Below are 17,741 nucleotides of genomic sequence, written 5' to 3'. Positions count from 1 at the left end.
CAGAGTTAGGAATCTCTCATGTACTGTCACCCTCACTGATATTTCCCACTCATTTTCTCTCCTTTCCCCTTTATTCCCTTTTACTATTTTTGTATTCCCCAAATGAATGAAACCATATAATGTTTGTCCTTCTCCGATTGACTTACTTCACTCAGCATAATACCCTCCAACCATGTCACAGCAAATGGTGGGTATTTGTCATTTCGGATGGCTGAGTAATATTCCATTGTATACATAGACCACATCTTCTTTATCCATTCATCTTTCGATGGACACCGAGGCTCCTTCCACAGTTTGGCTATTGTGGACATTGCTGCTATAGACACTGGGGTGCAGGTGTCCCGGCGTTTTACTGCATCTGTATCTTTTACTGCAATTGCTGGGTGGTAGGGAAGTTCTATTTTTAACTCTTTGAGGAACCTCCACACAGTTTTCCAGAGTGGCTGCACCAGTTCACATTCCCACCAACAGTGCAAGACAGTTCCTCCTTTTCCGCAACCTCTCCAACATTTGTTGTTTTCTGTCTTGTTAATTTTCCCCATTCTCACTGGGGTGAGGTGGTATCTCGTTGTGGTTTTGATTTGTATTTCCCTGATGGCAAGTGATGTGGAGCATTTTCTCATGTGCATGCTGGCCATGTCTATGTCTTCCTCTGTGAGATTTCTCTTCATGTCTTCTGCCCATTTCATGATTGGATTGTTTGTTTCTTTGCTGTTGAGTTTAATAAGTTCTTTATAGATCTTAGATACTAGCCCTTTCTCTGATATGTCATTTGCAAATATCTTCTCCCATTCTGTAGGTTGTCTGTTAGTTTTGCTGACTGTTTCTTTTGCTGTACAGAAGCTTTTTATCTTGATTAAGTCCCAATAATTCATTTTTGCTTTTGTTTCCCTTGCCTTCATAGATGTATCTTGCAAGAAGTTACTGTGGCCAAGTTCAAAAAGGGTGTTGCTTGTGTTCTCTTCTAGGATTTTGATGGATTCTTGTCTCACATTTAGATCTTTCCTCCATTTTGAGTTTATCTTTGTGTATGGTATAAGAGAATGATCTAGTTTCATTCTTCTGCACGTGGCTGTACAATTTTTCCAGCACCATTTATTGAAGAGACTGTCTTTTGTCTAGTGGATTATCTTTCCTGCTTTGTCAAATATTGGTTGACCATAGAGTTGAGGGCCCATTTCTGGATTCTCTATTCTGTTCCATTGATCTATGTGTCTGTTTTTGTGCCAGTACCACACTGTCTTGATGATCACAGCTTTGTAGTACAACCTGAAATCTGGCATTGTGATGCCCCTAGCTCTGGTTTTCTTTTTCAATATTCCCCAGGCTTTTCGGGGTCTTTTCTGATTCCACACAAATCTTAAGATGATTTGTTCCAACTCTCTGAAGAAAGTCCATGGTATTTTGATAGCGATTGCATTAAATGTATAAATTGCCCTGGGTAGCATTGACATTTTCACAATATTAATTCTTCCAATCCTTGAGCATGGAATATTTTTCAATTTCTTTGTGTTTTCCTCAATTTCTTTCATTAGTGGTCTGTAGGTTTTAGGGTATAGATCCTTTACCTCTTTGGTTAGGTTTATTCCTAGGTATCTTATACTTTTGGGTGCAGTTGTAAACGGGATTGACTCTTTAATTTCTCTTTCTTTGGTCTCATTGTTAGTGTATAGAAATGCCACTGACTTCTGGGCATTGATTTTGTATCCTGCCACACTGCTGATTTGAGTTCTAGCATTCTTGTGGTGGAGTCTTTGGGTTTCTATGTACAGTATCATGTCATCTGCAAAGAGAGAGAATTTGGCTTCTTCTTTGCCAATTTGAATCCCTTTTATTTGTTTTTGTTGCCTGATTGTTTTTGTTGCCTGATTGTTGCCTGAAGTACTAGAACTTCTAGTACTATGTTGAATAGCAGTGGTGAGAGTGGACATGCCTATCATGTTCCTGATCTTAGGGGAAAGGCAAAAGTCACCCTTTAAAAAAAGATTTAGTTAGATTTGTGTGTTAGTGTATAATTTATGGATTAATGGGAGTAATTTTAATGTAAACATTTGAACAGTGAAAAGTGAATTATGCCTGGAATATTTAAGGACAATAAAAATACCTTGACCCTCTTGAGCTTTTTTAGAACACCTGTTGTTTAGAAACTTAGAATAAACCATTACTCACAACTCCTTTTTAAAATAGGTTTTAACAAAATTTTATTATAGTATTACCAGAAATATAATTAATTTACTGATTGTAAAGCAACACCATTCATGGTTTTCTTTTTTTTTTTTAAATTTTAAGTTTTTATTTTAACTCTAGTTAGCATGTAGTGTTATATTAGTTTCAGGTGTATAATATACTGATTCAGTACTTTAAAACAGGTGATGAATATTCTTAAAAGTACCATACAGAAGAGGGCAAGAATATATTTAGATTGCATAAAGAGTTTATGTGGCCCTTTTTTGGTAACAGAGCAAAAACGAAGAGCAAAAAGCAACAAGTTTGTAGATAAGACATTTTGATAGAAATAGTTTAAAATTAATAGATACTTAGAAAATTAAACACTAGGATCACCTCTAATGCAATTGCAGTTTCTATGTGACAATGACAAGCAGAGGCAACACTTTAAGAAGTTTTTGTTGATTGACTGTAAAGGGAGAATACTGGATTTATTGGTTTATAATCTTAGAAAATGGTTTTTGGTATTTTAAACTTTTCTTGATGATCTTTCCTTGCCCGGCTGGTAAAGTGCTCCTCCTTTGTCCTACTATTACACTTGGGCAAATCATACTATTTTCTTCATTGAATTCCAATGGTGTGTTTACACTCTGGTCTTTCCCAAATGCAACTGAAGTTCTCGGAAGGCAGATATGATTCTCTATTTCTGTTAACAGTGCATTCTACCAAACAGGCTGTAACTTGCTCTCTATCCCTCAATTTCCAAGTCCTGTATGTTCAGCCTTGAAATTTCCTTTTCATTAGTCTTTACTGACATCGAGAAGTATCATCCACAAACCAAAAGGGTTACTCTGCCTAAGGCTACTCTTAGGTGGGGACCTGGAAGTAGAGCAGGCTATAGAGATCAAGACCTCTTCCCCATCCCATCCTGCATGCACCTGAGGAGCTCCACACTGCCCTGGTTCAGCACAGCCTTGAGAGTAAGAGCGAGAACTCTGGAGCCAGGCTGCCTGGAGTTGAGCCTCTGCTGTGCCATTTATTAGCCCTGCCACTTATTAGCTGTGCGACCTTGGACAAGTGTTTTCACTTCTGTCTGCCTCAGTTTCCTCATCTCTAAAATGTGGCTAATAATAGGCTACTTCATGTGGCTGCTATGAGAATGAAATTACATAAGTTATATATGTAAAGTGCTAACAACAGTGCCTGGCACAGAGTAGACCCTTCAAGTGTTAGCTACAATAGTTATTATTCTTCATTACTAGGCAGTAATACTGCCCCTTTAGGTAGTGGTGGGAGAGAGTAATAACAGAATCTCCGTAGGAGTATGGAGTAGGAACACTTCCCCAAAGCCCTTGTTGAGAGTCACTGCTCTAGGCTGGAAAGCCAATGCTGCCTCAAGCACTGGACAAGCCAGCTTTAGGTCCAACATGTGGAAGGGATCCAGTTATGATTTACTGCTGTCCAGAGCAAGGGATACAAACTGACAACTGACAGTGATTTGATTGTTAGCTCATACAGTTCTTTATAAGTAGATGTAACTACACAGATGTTAGGCTTCTATGAAATTCATGCATGAACTAACACTGAACTTATGATTGCTTTCTTCAAATAAGTAAATCCCCAATCTCTAAGTGAGGAACTGGAAAGAAATCTCAGAAGGGCTTTTAGAAGATGCAGATTTTTTTTTCTGAAGAATATCCTTTAAGAGAAGATTCTGTGATTCCGTTAAAAATAGCCTCTCACTGGTTTTCTCTAATGCATTCATTCCTAACTTCCGACTTAACTATCTACAAAAACAGAGGGAAACACACAAAGTTCCCACATCAGGAACAAAAACAAGGACTGCCAATCTATTTTTGCTAGATTCCAAGGGACTTTCCATTGCAAGACCATGGAAACTAGACTGAGAAGAGCAATGGATAATATGCAAGGCAAGAAAGAAAGAGCGAAAAACTTTCTCCTCTGAAAGTTACGAATGAAGGCCTTTTGTTCCTTTGTTATTTCATACCCTTGCCAGAAATAAAGATCTATCAACTCAAAAACTGATTCACTATCCTCCTACTGTATGTATCCTATATTTTTGGGCAGTCAAATGCTATTATTTGCCTGTTACCAGTATATCGTTTCTATATTACACAGAGGCTGACTCTATGTAGAGACTGAATCAATGAGGAAAATAGCAAGAATAATACAGGTGGTGAATATTTATTTTAATATGCCCTAAGCTTCTGCTGCAGCCAGACTGCTATTCAAAAGACATTTCACTTTAGGTGTTAGTTTGTTTAAGCCTCACAATAACCTATGAAGGCAGGTAGTATTACTATTATCCTATTTACTATTATCTAGGTAAGGGAACAGAGACACAGAGTACTATGGAAGACAAACTTGAGAAGTATTTGCAAAATCGGGGGAAAGGACAGTGAAATTACAATAGCGCAGCTGATAGGTACGGAAACCAGGGAACAAAACTCTAAGCAAGTATGGAATAGAAATCATCCAAAGAAGCACATGAGAAGAATTGAGGTGAAAGCAAAAACCTTCCTGAGGCAGTGAATGGCCTGAGTTTACACAACTCTGCTTAGGAAGAAGAGGCGGCCAAGCAAAGTCACCAAGAGGTAGTCTTTCTAGATTCAGGTTCTTTCTCTACCATAAGTTGGGTGACCTTGGGTGAATTACTTAATTTTTCTAAACCTCTGTTTCTTCATTTGTAAAATGGGAGTAACCATGATAGTATGTTCTTCATATGGTTTTTTATAAGGATTTAAGTGAGTCTTACATGTACATAAAACTGTGACACATAGTACATCCAATAAGTGATAGCTGTTTTTGTTGTTATCAGGATGATGATTATTGTTATTATTATTATTAAATGGGTAAAAAGAAAGGGGAGGAAAATTCATGGTCAAGTAATTGAGGAGGTTCTAATTAATTAAGATTGTTTATGGTATGTTTTCTCATTGCCTTTAATATGCTTACCTAAATTGTCAAGCCTCAAGTAGGGAATTCTCAGATTTATTTAACCACAAAACCTCCTTGCTTTTTATTGTTTTTCATTGAATATAAATAATGTCTCGTGGGACATTGATGTCCTACAGTTCGCAGTCTAGGAAATGTTCTTCATTTCACACACGTTGTACAGAAGAATAGAAAAACAGGCACGACAATGTCTTCTTTCTTTGATGACCTGCACTGCAAACAACTAACCATCAAAGAAAGTGCTTTTAGCTTTACAAAACATCATGAATACACTTCTTTTTCCATTGTACAAAACCACATATCTAGGCACTCAAACCTTATGATCACTCAATCTTGTCAATGTCATCAGCTTTAACCTTGAAAGGTTTTCAACATTTTTATAGAATGTTGTAAAAAAATGAGTTAAAATTGGCATAGCTCCAGCTTTCTGTGAGATTTATTTTACCATATTATAATTCCTTCAAAGTATTTGTAGTTCATTGCCTATTGTGTCATAGGAACACTATTCACTTGTGTGATGGCATTACATTTCTCTAGTGCTCCTTATTTTGATTTCAGAGTAATAACATAAAAAACACATTATTCAGAAGTTTTGTTTTATTAATTTTCCCTCTAGTCCTGACGGTAGATTATATTAATCAGTTTTTGTTGTATTTAATGTTTCTGTGTCAGATAGCGTATCCTACATGGCTTTCCACAACTGGGCACGGGTTTATTCAAAGAGAAGTTAACGAGCTTCTGTAGGAATTATTCCCACTATATTCCATTACAACTAAGCTGAGTTGGGGAAATATAATTAGAAATAAAATCTCTTAGGATCCCAGTGAATCCTTCCCATGTAGAAAAGAATGAAACAGTTTTATTATTGTGTAAAGATTGATCAGACTGAGATGCACTTCACATGCAATCTGCTGACAAGATTGCAATGAAAGAAATCCCTCCCTTAGCTAGGCAAGCAGATACAGTTCATTACATTTATGCTAATTGTCTTTATTGAAATAAAAAAATAAAAATTTTTTGTATCTTTTTTCCTTAAAGTATAATTGATTTCTAACATTATATTAGTTTCAGGTGTATAACATAATGATTCATATTTATATACATTGTGAAATGATCACCACAATAAGTCTAGTTACCTCTTGGCACGATACAGAGTTATGTTTTTTTTTTCTTATGTTGAGAATGTTCAAGATCTGCTCCCTTAGCAAATCCCAAATATGCAGTACAATATTATTGACTATAGTCACCATGCTGTACATTACATCCCAATAACATTTATTGTATTACTGGAAGTTTTCATCTCAACTTGTATCTTTATGCCAAGCAGGAAGTAGCATCATGAAGCCAAGTACATAGTTTTAAATTCCCCAGAGCTGGGGAAAGGAATGCCATCCACCCTCCTAGAAGTTCATACATCAAAGAAATTGCTCTGAGGCCTCTGAGAAATGCATTCCTGGGATGCAGAACCAGTATGAGGTATATTAATCTTTTAAAAAGATTTATATACATCTTAAAAAGAGAAAGCATTTAGAATTTCAAGTTTTCTAAGGTAAATGCTAAAGGGACAGGGAGGACTACTCTTCCTTTTAGGCACTAGGGAAAAATTAAGTTAATTAATTTTTTTAGAACTGTATTTATCCTTGCAATTTCCCATTTTTGATACTACTTTATAGTTACACTATGGTTTTTTTTTTAAATTGTCTCCATTTCTGTGCTGTCTCCTTTTTCTGAGCAGTTTGCAGTTGTATAAATATCCAGCAAGTCAAGTCATTATCAGAATTACAATAGGATGAATTTAAAAAATTAATACAATATTCACCTTGAAGGAATATTTTTTTGAGGGGATATCTTTAAATATATCACACTAATGATATGATTCTTCATTAGAATTTTTGATTCTTGATTAGCAGCGCATAACATTTTCTTGGTATATTACATTCACAAACTCTAGTGGAGACTTCTTGCTTGTGCTTTCAAATGAGTATTTCAGCATTATTTTGTAGTTTCTTATGAAATCTTATCCAATCCAAGCCTGTAATCTAATAATATAAATTTTTAATTAAGAAATTTTCTTATTATCCCCAATGAATTTCTCCTAAGTAACATTGCATTTACATGGTAATCTAGGCCCTTCAGTAATTATTCCATTTTCCCAAATAATTTTTCCTACATCCAAAACACAAAGATATCCATGGCTGTTCTCTAGTATTAAAGTCTTATTATAAGACACCCATTGAAGGATACAGATTGGACTTATAGTGTTTAAGGTACAATGTATTGTCTTGAGAACAAATACAAACTGGGCCTTTTTTTTTTTTTTTTTTTTTTTTGCATTGGTCTAATCAATAATTGTATCGTCCATTATATCTCCATGAATAACGGGCCTCTACCTTTGTTTGCTTTCCATCCTGGTCCTGGAGAGAACTTGCATGATAGGCAGTTGAGATATGGTGAAATAACTGTGAGCCTTTCCTCACGGAGCCTACATTCCAATAGGATTTCCTTTCACTTAACTCATTGTCTCAAACACCAACTCAAGAAACTTCATTCCTTTTCAAAGTGTAATCTGAGCACAGTGTTTTCAGAAGAAGACTTAGGGATGCTTCTCCTCACAGACTTTGGATCAGGGCACACACACAGGATGTTTGTGGTTGGCCACAAATAAGAGAGCCCAACATTTACAAACTTGAGCAGCAAGGCAATTTGGTGGAAGGGCATATGATGGTGCACAGAGCAGCAGGAGCACTGGAGTTAGGGGGACCTGGGGGAGATGGCTAGCAAAAAAGAGTTAGGCAGCTGATAGCACAACCTGATTTCCATGGGGAGAATTTGGCTGGAGTGCTGGTGCTGGGAACTTTTTGTTTGCTTGATTCTGCTGATGCTGCCCTTCACACATTACATTTACAGAAGTCAAAATTTCAGTCACAAGTATCTGATCAACTAGAGCCATCTTCCAGTAATGTCAGCTCCATTATAACAAGAGACTAAAGGGAGAGAAAGAGTTATCCCTCTTTGCTTTCTAGAGTGGGAGATGTCACTCTGCTTATTTTGATACTTCTGTCAAATGGTGCTCACTTTATGAATACATCATTCTAAGTGCTTTGCATATATTAATTCATTGATTCTTACAGCAACTCTAAGTGGCAGATATTATTTTTTCCATTTGTACAGTAAAGAAACTGGGCATAAGAAATTAATTAATTTAATTTTTATTTTTTAGATTTAGTTTGCTCCAATCACACAGTAAGTAAGTGGTAGAGAGAAAATCTGAAGCTAGACACTCAGGTTTCAGAATGAGTGGTCTTCTCAGTATTGCTCAGCCTTACCAAAGACAAATGTTCAGAGGTCTTAGTATAAAGAAAAGGAAAAAAAAAAAGGAAAGACAGAAAAAGAGAAAATAACAAATCAAATCAACAATCAAATGTTTGGTTTATTTGGTGATAAAATGTAGTTTCTAAATGTAGTTTCTATTTTTCTCTATACTTTTGTATTATAAATTTGTGTTTTTTAAAAAAAGTTTGTATTTTTTTAACATGTAATTTTGATGTAATGTTAGAGTTATAGGAGATTTACAAAGACAGTACAGTTCCCACGTGTAGTTTTACTCAGCTTCCCTATAGTTAACACTTTACATAGCCACACAAAGAAATTAACAGTGATCCATCACTATTAACAAACCACAGACTTTAACCAATTTCCTGTTTTTCTACTAACGTCCTTTTTCTGTTCCAAGGTCCACTCCAGGATCCTATATTGCATTTACTTACCATGCATGTTTCTTTACCTCCAATCTGTTCCAGTTCCTCATAACTTTGGTACCTTGAATGAATAATGGTCAAGTGTTCTGTTGAACATTCTTCAATTCAGTCTTGTCTGATGTTTTCTTATGATTAAGGTTATGGATTTGGAGGAAGAATATCGTTCTAGTGCATTCCATCAGGGAAGTTATATAATATCAATATGTCTTGTTATTAGGATTTTAACATTTATTATTTAGTTACGGTGGCTCTGTTTTATTTTTATTTTTTAATTTTTTTCTGTTTTATTTTTTAATCATGATTTTTTCTTTACTTTTAAAAATATTGCTGAGTTAACATTTCCAATATTTAGTAGATTTTATTTATTTTTTATTGCAACTTTTCTTATATTGCAAAACCTCTAACTCCTATGGATTCCTAGACCACATATAACTAACTCACTCTTGCTCTTCAGTAACTAAGTTCTTGTGATTTAGAACATAATCTGTCCCTTAAACCACATATAACTAAATGCTCCATCTGATGTGTAATAAGCTAAATGAAAGATGAGCAATCCACTATGTCCATGTTTTAGAGTAAACTGTATAGCCAAAGGCAATCCTTATTCTGATACAAAAAGTAGTACCACACTACGGAGTTAGTGAATTATAGTCCATTCTATTTAATGAGTATCCAGGCTCATTTCTTTTGCTGTTCTTAAAAGGCCTTCAGGCCAATTTGCTTCTTGGCTTAGGTTTTATGAGACAATGTACAGCTCATTTAAAACAATTCTCCATACATAAAATTGTACATCTGTCTTTTGATATGTGTAAAATGTGCTGAAATAGTAGTGTAGACAAATTCTTGTTAAGGAAAACCATTTTGCAGTTGTCCCTGTGTAATCCCATGATCTTTTGTAATTTGTACGTTTTGCTTATAACTGAAGTATGTATTTAAAAACCATTATGATCTTACGCTTTTGTATTTCATATATATACACACAAAACTATATATATATACTTAATATAATTTATTATTTTTATTTGAACTCTTTCTTCCTTATACCAGAGAGCCGATCTGTAAACTCTTTTAATTCTTTTTGCAACTTTAGGAGTACTATTACATGTTGTTTGTGTGTGTTTGTTTTTTTTCTTTAAAATAAATAGTAGCATCTGCTCTAGGCCTCCAACAGACAGTGGAAAAAATTTTTTTTAAAAAACATAGAATGCTTCATCAATTTGTGTGTCATTCTTGTGCAGGGGCCATGCTAATCTTCTCTGTGTTGTTCCAATTTCGGTATATGTGCTGCCTAAGCAAGCATGATAGTGAAAATTTTTAATGTTTGGTAGGCCATTTGTTTAAATTTAAGTGGGTGATAGTGAAGATGTGGCTAAGAATAGGAAAAGAATAAAAGTACATATTCATGATAAGTCAGTGTTTAGGATGCTACAGTTCTAGCAATGCTCTTATATTTATCAACTTGGAGCATGGTGATCCTGGTTATTTAATACACCATTCTAGTGTATTTTGCTTTTGCAAAAAGAACTTAGCATTTAAAACATTTGCCCTCTGCTTAGACATCTAGTCACTTAATCATTAGTTAATCAATATCTCAATGCTTAGGCACCTTAAAGAGCATCTTAGTAATCTTACTACAAAATTTAAGTTTGTTATATGATTGCTTTAAAACAACTTTATTAGTTTTTCACTGCTAAGGGCTAGTATGGAATCCTAGAACCCTGGCTTTTGATCTTAACAATAATATATGAGAAATCATAAGAATTAAACCACTTCCCCCCCTCCCCCCAGCTTACTTTCCAGGATATGTCATAAATGATATATCCACAAACCAGTTTTTCCTTTTTTTATTTTATTTTTTGTTTGTTTTCAGGTGAGTGTGGGGAAATGGGAGAAACCATTTGGCAACAGGAGCGGGATATGAAATTAAATATTTCCATAGATCCGTCAGGTTTCTGGACAGATTAAAGAATCTTTACTCACAGACAGCATGCATTAGTGGTGTGCTGGAGCTGGCATGCACCAGCTTGCAGGAACCAGTTATTAAATTCTAAAGAGTTTTGTCACCCAGTTATTAAACATAGCCATTATTAAAAATTGAATTAAAGAAACTTATGATTAAATACTTTTAAAGCAAAAGGTAAAAAAAAATAAAGCAAAAGGTAATAAAAACTCAAGACTCATCATTTTCTAATTTTTAAATTATACCTTAGTATTGGCACTCGAAGTTATTTGTATCGGTAATCTTTGAAATACAATGATTTGCCACTGCCCACCTATTCCCAATTCTGTGTACAGAGACTTCATGTTGGTAGCCTTGAAAGGTTATGATTAACATTATGAGTATGTATTCTCTTAAAGAAAATAAAATTAAACATAGAGACCCTGTGATTTAAAATCACTATTCCCCTATCATTACCGACATTCTGTTAGTCAAACACACTACTCTCCTATCCACTTCAAGGTTTTTGAGTTTGCTGCTGTTTTCCCATTGCTTGGAATCCTTTCCCCTTCACTGTACACTTGGATTTTTTTTCCCATAAGAGTTTACATTTTATTCTTTCAGAAAAATCCTGTCTGATTATCCTATCCAGAATAGTCCACCCTGTTCTGCCTATTCCCTGACCTGAAACATCATTTGCCATTCCTTCACATGGCCTTATTTTCCTTAGAGCATTTATTATTCATTGAAAGTATATGGTTTATTTGTTTATATGTTTACTGTCTTTCTCTCTTGCTAAACTATAAACTCCCCAAGGGAAGGACTCTTCTATTATCTTTTTATTTCTGGGGTTTTTCAATGCCTAAAAGAGGGCCAGGCACACAGTAGATGACTCATATATTTTTGTGTAAAAAATGATTTAATATTTGAATAGACAATATCAGTGAAAGCTATCTAATTTAAAATAGAGGTTGAGAGATAGTAAAATTAAATTAGAGTACTACCACTTGACAAAAAAAGAGGCTTTAAGATTCTAAGATAAGCTATTGCAAAGAACACTTTTTTGGGGGGGGTAAGTGTCATTTATAAAAGATAAAGATATTTAACTTTGGCTGCATTTTCTGAGGGATGGAATTTGGGAGTAGATTATGTCAAAATTCTAGTTAGAGATGGGTTTTGCATATTACATTAATTATTCTGTACTCATCTGTGGAAATAATCCTTCTTAAGCAACATAATTTACATGAATGAGGGAGAGGGTTTTATTTTAAGGAACAGCAGCATATTCAGATTTTTTCATGGCAGTCCTCCAGCTACAGAAGCTAGCTGTCAAGAACTACTTTCTTTCCCAAAAGGCTTTTGTAAGGTGGAAGCTGAGGCTGCAGTTCTATTCCAAGCCAAACTTTGTACAATATGAGCAAATAAAATGCAAAAGAACATTTTCAGTGACTTTGATGAGGGTAGCTATTTCTAATATTTAAGAGTCCAGTCAAATTTATTGCTGCTTTTAAAAAACTGTGATCAGGAATGGATAGATTATCTGTTATCCATTAAGAACAGAAATGTAGGGATCCCTGGGTGGCGCAGCGGTTTAGCGCCTGCCTTTGGCCCAAGGCGCGATCCTGGAGACCCAGGATCGAATCCCACGTCGGGCTCCCACGTCGGGCTCCCCGGTGCATGGAGCCTGCTTCTCCCTCTGCCTGTGTCTCTGCCCCTCTCTCTCTCTCTCTCTGTGTGTCACTATCATAAAAAAATAAATAAATAAATAAAAAAAGAACTGAAATGTAAGATTCATAAACTGAGGAGTAAAGGGTAACAAGGATATTGCTTAAAGGTAGTGATGTGGAGGTTGGCAAATATTTGGGAGAAAGCACATTTATTTATTTCATTCATTTATTCCACATATAGTTTTAAGCACTAATTATGTGTTAGGCATTGTTTTCGGTACTAGGAATATACATAAGAGAATACTTTCTAGCTTTAAACAGCCTAATAGGGTAATAAAAACAAGTAAGCAGGTTATTGCAACACAATGAGGTAAGTGGTAGGATGAGAATGTTCAAGGCTTTCTAAGAGCCCATGAAAAAGACAACAGCCCAGATTTATGATGTTTGTGAAGTTGATCACGTAACCATGATTTACCTCATGGTTTAAAAAGTCTCTGACTTGAATGTAAATAATGAATTGAAGCACACAATGATGTGCTAACAAATGTTTAAAAACTGGCTCTTCAGAGGAACAAAACCCTCAGATTTGTGGCATTTGCCCATTTCTGTGGTGTAAATATATCCATTTTGCTGATTTTAAAGCTACTAAGCCGGCAGACATAGTATATTTGAAGTTACAAGAGAAAGAGAATAGGTTAACAGAGGAAGGCTCCTGAAAAATGAGATAAAGGTAGGTTCAAGATGAAAGGAGGGTGAATAGATCCTCCACTAACCAAAGGGAATAAGAATAAGGGTGTGGATCTAGATGCATTTTTTGTGGTTTATGGGTCCACCCTGACCTATAATTACAATTATGCAGAGTTAGAATTTGCAGAAATAATTTGAAAATTTTCTATCTACTGGTTTGATGGGGACTACTAAGTTATCCTCTGGTATTAATTTTCGTTTGATTCTTATTAATAATAGAATCTCCCTTGTAATGGTCTCTTTTGCAGCTAATGCAGTTATGTGACTATGTTTGAGTCCATGGGATATGAATGGGATGATGTGTATATTTTTTAGGAAAGGTGAAGCAAGTGGCTTACGTTGGATTGCCCTTTCTCCTTCCACCTGATTGGGAAATGACTAAAACGGCATCCAGTCTTGGATACAGAGATGAATACCATATATTTTCATCATGTGAGGGCATGAACCAAACTGTCTTTTTGGAATGCTGGCTATCCTTCTGAACAGAGCCTAGTCTGCTTGCCTATCTGCCTTTGCACATTATGTCAGAAGAAAATAAGCATTTATCTTATTTAAGTACTGGATTTTTGAATCTCTTTGTTATAGCAGTTTAGACTGTCCCCTAACTAGTACAGTTTCTGTATTCTCTGTGAATGAGGAGATAAAATTGTTTTTGAAGAATTTAGAGTTCATTGGGAAGGGCATACGGTTTGAAAGGAGTGAAGTTAGTTTGAAATAGCTAGGGGATGGGGGATAGGACAATAGACAATAGTTACTTGGAAAACATAGAAACATTGCTTGGTAATCTTGAGGAATAGAAGACCATTGATCATGGAAAAAGGAAACGATATAAATATGAATTAACTAAATAAACTCAACAAAACAGGGGAAAGCCCTAGCAAACAATTTTAATGTAGGCCATACAGTTTCTATCAGAAATGTTCACATTTCTCAGACATATATTTAAAAATCATTTAATGATAGTAAAGATTACAAGTATATTTTCAATGTTACATACTTTAGTTTTTTAGAAAGAGAGAGAGAAAGAATGCAGGGTGGGAAGGTCAGGCGGAAAGGGAGAAAGGGAATCTTAAGCAAGCTGCATGCCCAGCATGGAGCCTGATGTGGGGCTCAATCTCACAACCCTGAGATTATGACCTAAACTGAAATCAAGAGTCCTATCCTTAACTGTCTGAGCCACTTTGGCACCCCTCAATGTTACGTACTTATTTAAATGCTCTAGATATATAGCTTACAGGCTTGCTTGACTTTGAAGACTAGCTATATTTAATCTCCAGATCAAATAGGAATGAAATGCTAGGATTATTGAAATTAAGTAAGATGGAAAATGCTTTACTGTTATTGTGGGAAGCGTCCTGAAGGAGATGGCTTTTTAATTAAAACTCAAAATTGATGTATCTTCACACTTTGAAAACTGAGCCCATATTATTGAATTTACCTTTCTGCTATCATACATCTTTTCAAAAGGGAGTAAAATCATATTTGACTTTAGGATCTTTTAGGCTTAGACAGTTGTAGCACTATAGTAGTCTTTCATGGTATTTAATGCTCTTTGCATCTTTGTGATATTTAATGTTCTTTGGGTCTTCGACATTTGATAAAATGTGATTTTAAGTGTGATGTTTCCAGTATGGACCATGTAGAATTAAATATTTGAAATCACTCATTAGAAGTAGACTACATAATTTCCTTGTCATAGATTTCATTTTTGTTTTACCTGAAAGATGATGTGTATTATTTTAAGTTGTGATCTTCTTTATATTCTAACAATGGAATACCCAGTAGTCTTATGTTTTGAACGAAATTAGATAGGATCTTGTCCCTAAGTGGTTATGGGGATAAGGGTTTTTACATTTCTGTTTATTTAATTGGCATACTGTGATTCTTTTAAGAATCCACCATGATCAAAATAAATCATATTTATCCTGTGCATGTTCATCCAGTAACTACACAAAATTTGTATCATAGGTTTAATTTTTTTATTCTAATCAAGATCCTTTGTTTTTGTAAAGTGGGGACAGTTTATATAGCCAGTGAAAGCAGTTTTGAAGATAGGTAAGGTGTGTTTGTTCACGGAAAGCCTTAAAGAAGCTTGGTGTTCACTGGAAAAATGTTTTAATTTGCCCTAAGCCCAATTACTCATTACAGTTTAATTGAGCAAATTGCTTAGTCTTTCTGTCAAGTTTGATTGATGCAGATAACTACTAGCTGGAGGTGCATTGGAATGCTGGGTACCTTAAAATATCTTGGGATTTGCTTAAGAAAAAGAATATGTACGTAATAGGGACAGAAAATATTAATGTGTGAGAATACATGGTTTTTCTCTGTTCTCTTGTCTAACAAATTTGCTGTGCAGATTGGTACAATCTTTAGAGGCTGAACAATAGAAGCATGAATGGATACTTGCATGAAGATACTGTCTTGAGAAAAAAGAGAAAGGGATAAAAAAGGAAGAGGGAAGGGAAAGGGAAAGTCTCATCAAGAGACAAATAGAAAGAAATTTAGGGAAGAGAGTTAAAAGAGGGTGGGGAAAATTGGAATTGGAAATCAATAGGAATGAGGAAAAAAATAAAGATTTAAAGAAATGGATTATAAATTAGAGTTCCTTTAATACTTAATACTTACTATTTTTCAAGAGGTATACCTAGGAGTTAGAATTACTTTTTATTACCTTTGGTTGCTGCATTTTGTTTCTTTCAACACAACACTTTCACCAAGTATTTGAGTTTTACGTAAAAATCACAAAATGATAAATTAGCTCTATATCTTGAAATGCTTTAGTGCTTTGTGAAAATCAAATATGAGGAAGACAAAAACTTTCATACAATATTAATATCTGATTCCTAGGAGAGTCAGACATGGTGACTCTTGGTAAGAAGTCAAATTCTCTGGACAAAATAAACACAACTACAAAATTGTATTGATTTCTCCCAAAATATTTTATCAACCTTGTGACCGTGAACCAGTTAATATCTATGCTATAAAAGTAAAAATGAAACATGCTTACTATTTTCCCTTGGTTGATTTTATTGACAGGACTTTAAAGAAGTGTGAAATGTGAACTGTTATTTTGCAATTTTTTTTTTTTTTTGGATTTTGCTAATAGGTGCAGCTTATATCTTGGCTTTATTAACTGCTCAGAACAATTGCCTTTCTTTTGTTAGGTCTTGGGCAAGATAAAATTCTGCATCACATAGCTTTTATTTTCCTTTTATTGCAGTGGAGCTTGTTTTTCCATAAAGAAAGAATGCTGGCGTATATCCTATATTAAATAGAAATTGTAGATTTAAAAACATTTCAATAGGATAATGAAGATTCCATAATTAGATATATTAAGGTGCTAGTTTTCACTTGGTTGCTTATTTTGTAGAATTTTTTAAAGCCCTGAAAAATAACATTGTGGTATATTTATTTAAAAGAGGGCTGCGATAGACCCACTACCCTGGAGGGCAACTGCATGATTTGCAGATGGCTGCTAAAGTAATTTCTAGATAGAAAATAAAAATCATTTGCCAATATCAGTGCATTGCATAAGAGAAGCAGGTGATATAATGTGCTCAATATTCATGTTTGGCCCCAGGATGTGTGAGACCTCCTAGGCTTGAGCCATCCAGCAAAACTGGATTCTCAGAAAAGGTGGAATTGTGTCAGAACCAAATGGCAGAAGGTGTTTGCCCTCTCTAGACCTATGAACCATTTTAGCCCACTTCTGTTTGAACTATTCTTATATAGACATGAGCTATATTGAAAACAACATCATTAATAATAAAAAGAAAAGTGGCAAAGTAAAAGAAATCATTTTTAAGTGCTGGTTAAGTATATTGTCTTTTTATGTTTCTCATCCAAAATCTTGAGATTAAAATTTAATAATTAATATAATTGTGTGAAAAAACCCTTCAAGGTCTATTTTATACTATACATAAATTAATGTAGGCTGGATAAGAGACTTAAACATATAAACCAAAAACCATAGAGTTTCTGGAAAAAATAAAAAATATATTTTGCACTTTAGGGTATGTAAAACTTAGGAACCAGAAACCATTAATTATAAAAAATATGATAAACATAAGAAGGTGGGCTGCCCAGGTGGCTCAGTGGTTTAGCGCCGGCTTCAGCCCAAGGCATGATCCTGGAGACCTGGGATCAAGTCCCACGTGGGGCTCCCTGCATGGAGCCTGCTTGTCCCTCTGCCTGTGTCTCTGCCTCTCTTTCTCTCTCTCTCTCTCTCTCTCTCTCTCCTCTCTGTGTATTCTCATGAATAAATAAATAAAATCTTAAAAAAAATAAGGTGAATTTTCTTCATCAAAAACAGTGCTAGGAAGATGAAAAGGTAAGCCATATGCTAGCATTAACTATTTGAATATAGATTCTAACAAAGAACTTTGTTCTCAGAAACATACAACATACAATATAGTGATTCAGCTTCTCTGTATGTCGTGTTATGCTAAGCTCACCAAAAGTGGCATCTGGCACCATACAACACTGTTA

At 35.0% G+C, this 17,741-nt stretch overlaps 1 protein-coding gene and 1 non-coding gene across 10 annotated transcripts in view; one reads left to right on the top strand and one right to left on the bottom strand.

Annotated features, from left to right (window-relative positions):
* The window catches only part of MAPK10 (mitogen-activated protein kinase 10), a 299,188-nt gene that overhangs the window by 68,632 nt on the left and 212,815 nt on the right, over positions 1-17,741 (top strand). The gene's annotated exons all lie outside the window — the stretch shown is intronic.
* On the bottom strand, positions 10,094-10,196 carry LOC140624060 (U6 spliceosomal RNA). Its single transcript, XR_012023597.1, has one exon. It is a non-coding gene; the product is annotated as a U6 spliceosomal RNA (small nuclear RNA).

Source organism: Canis lupus, chromosome 33, assembly GCF_048164855.1.
Source record: "Canis lupus baileyi chromosome 33, mCanLup2.hap1, whole genome shotgun sequence".
Classification (NCBI taxonomy): domain Eukaryota; kingdom Metazoa; phylum Chordata; class Mammalia; order Carnivora; family Canidae; genus Canis; species Canis lupus.
Note: the sequence above shows the minus strand (reverse complement) of the source record. Positions and strands in the feature narration are given on the sequence as shown.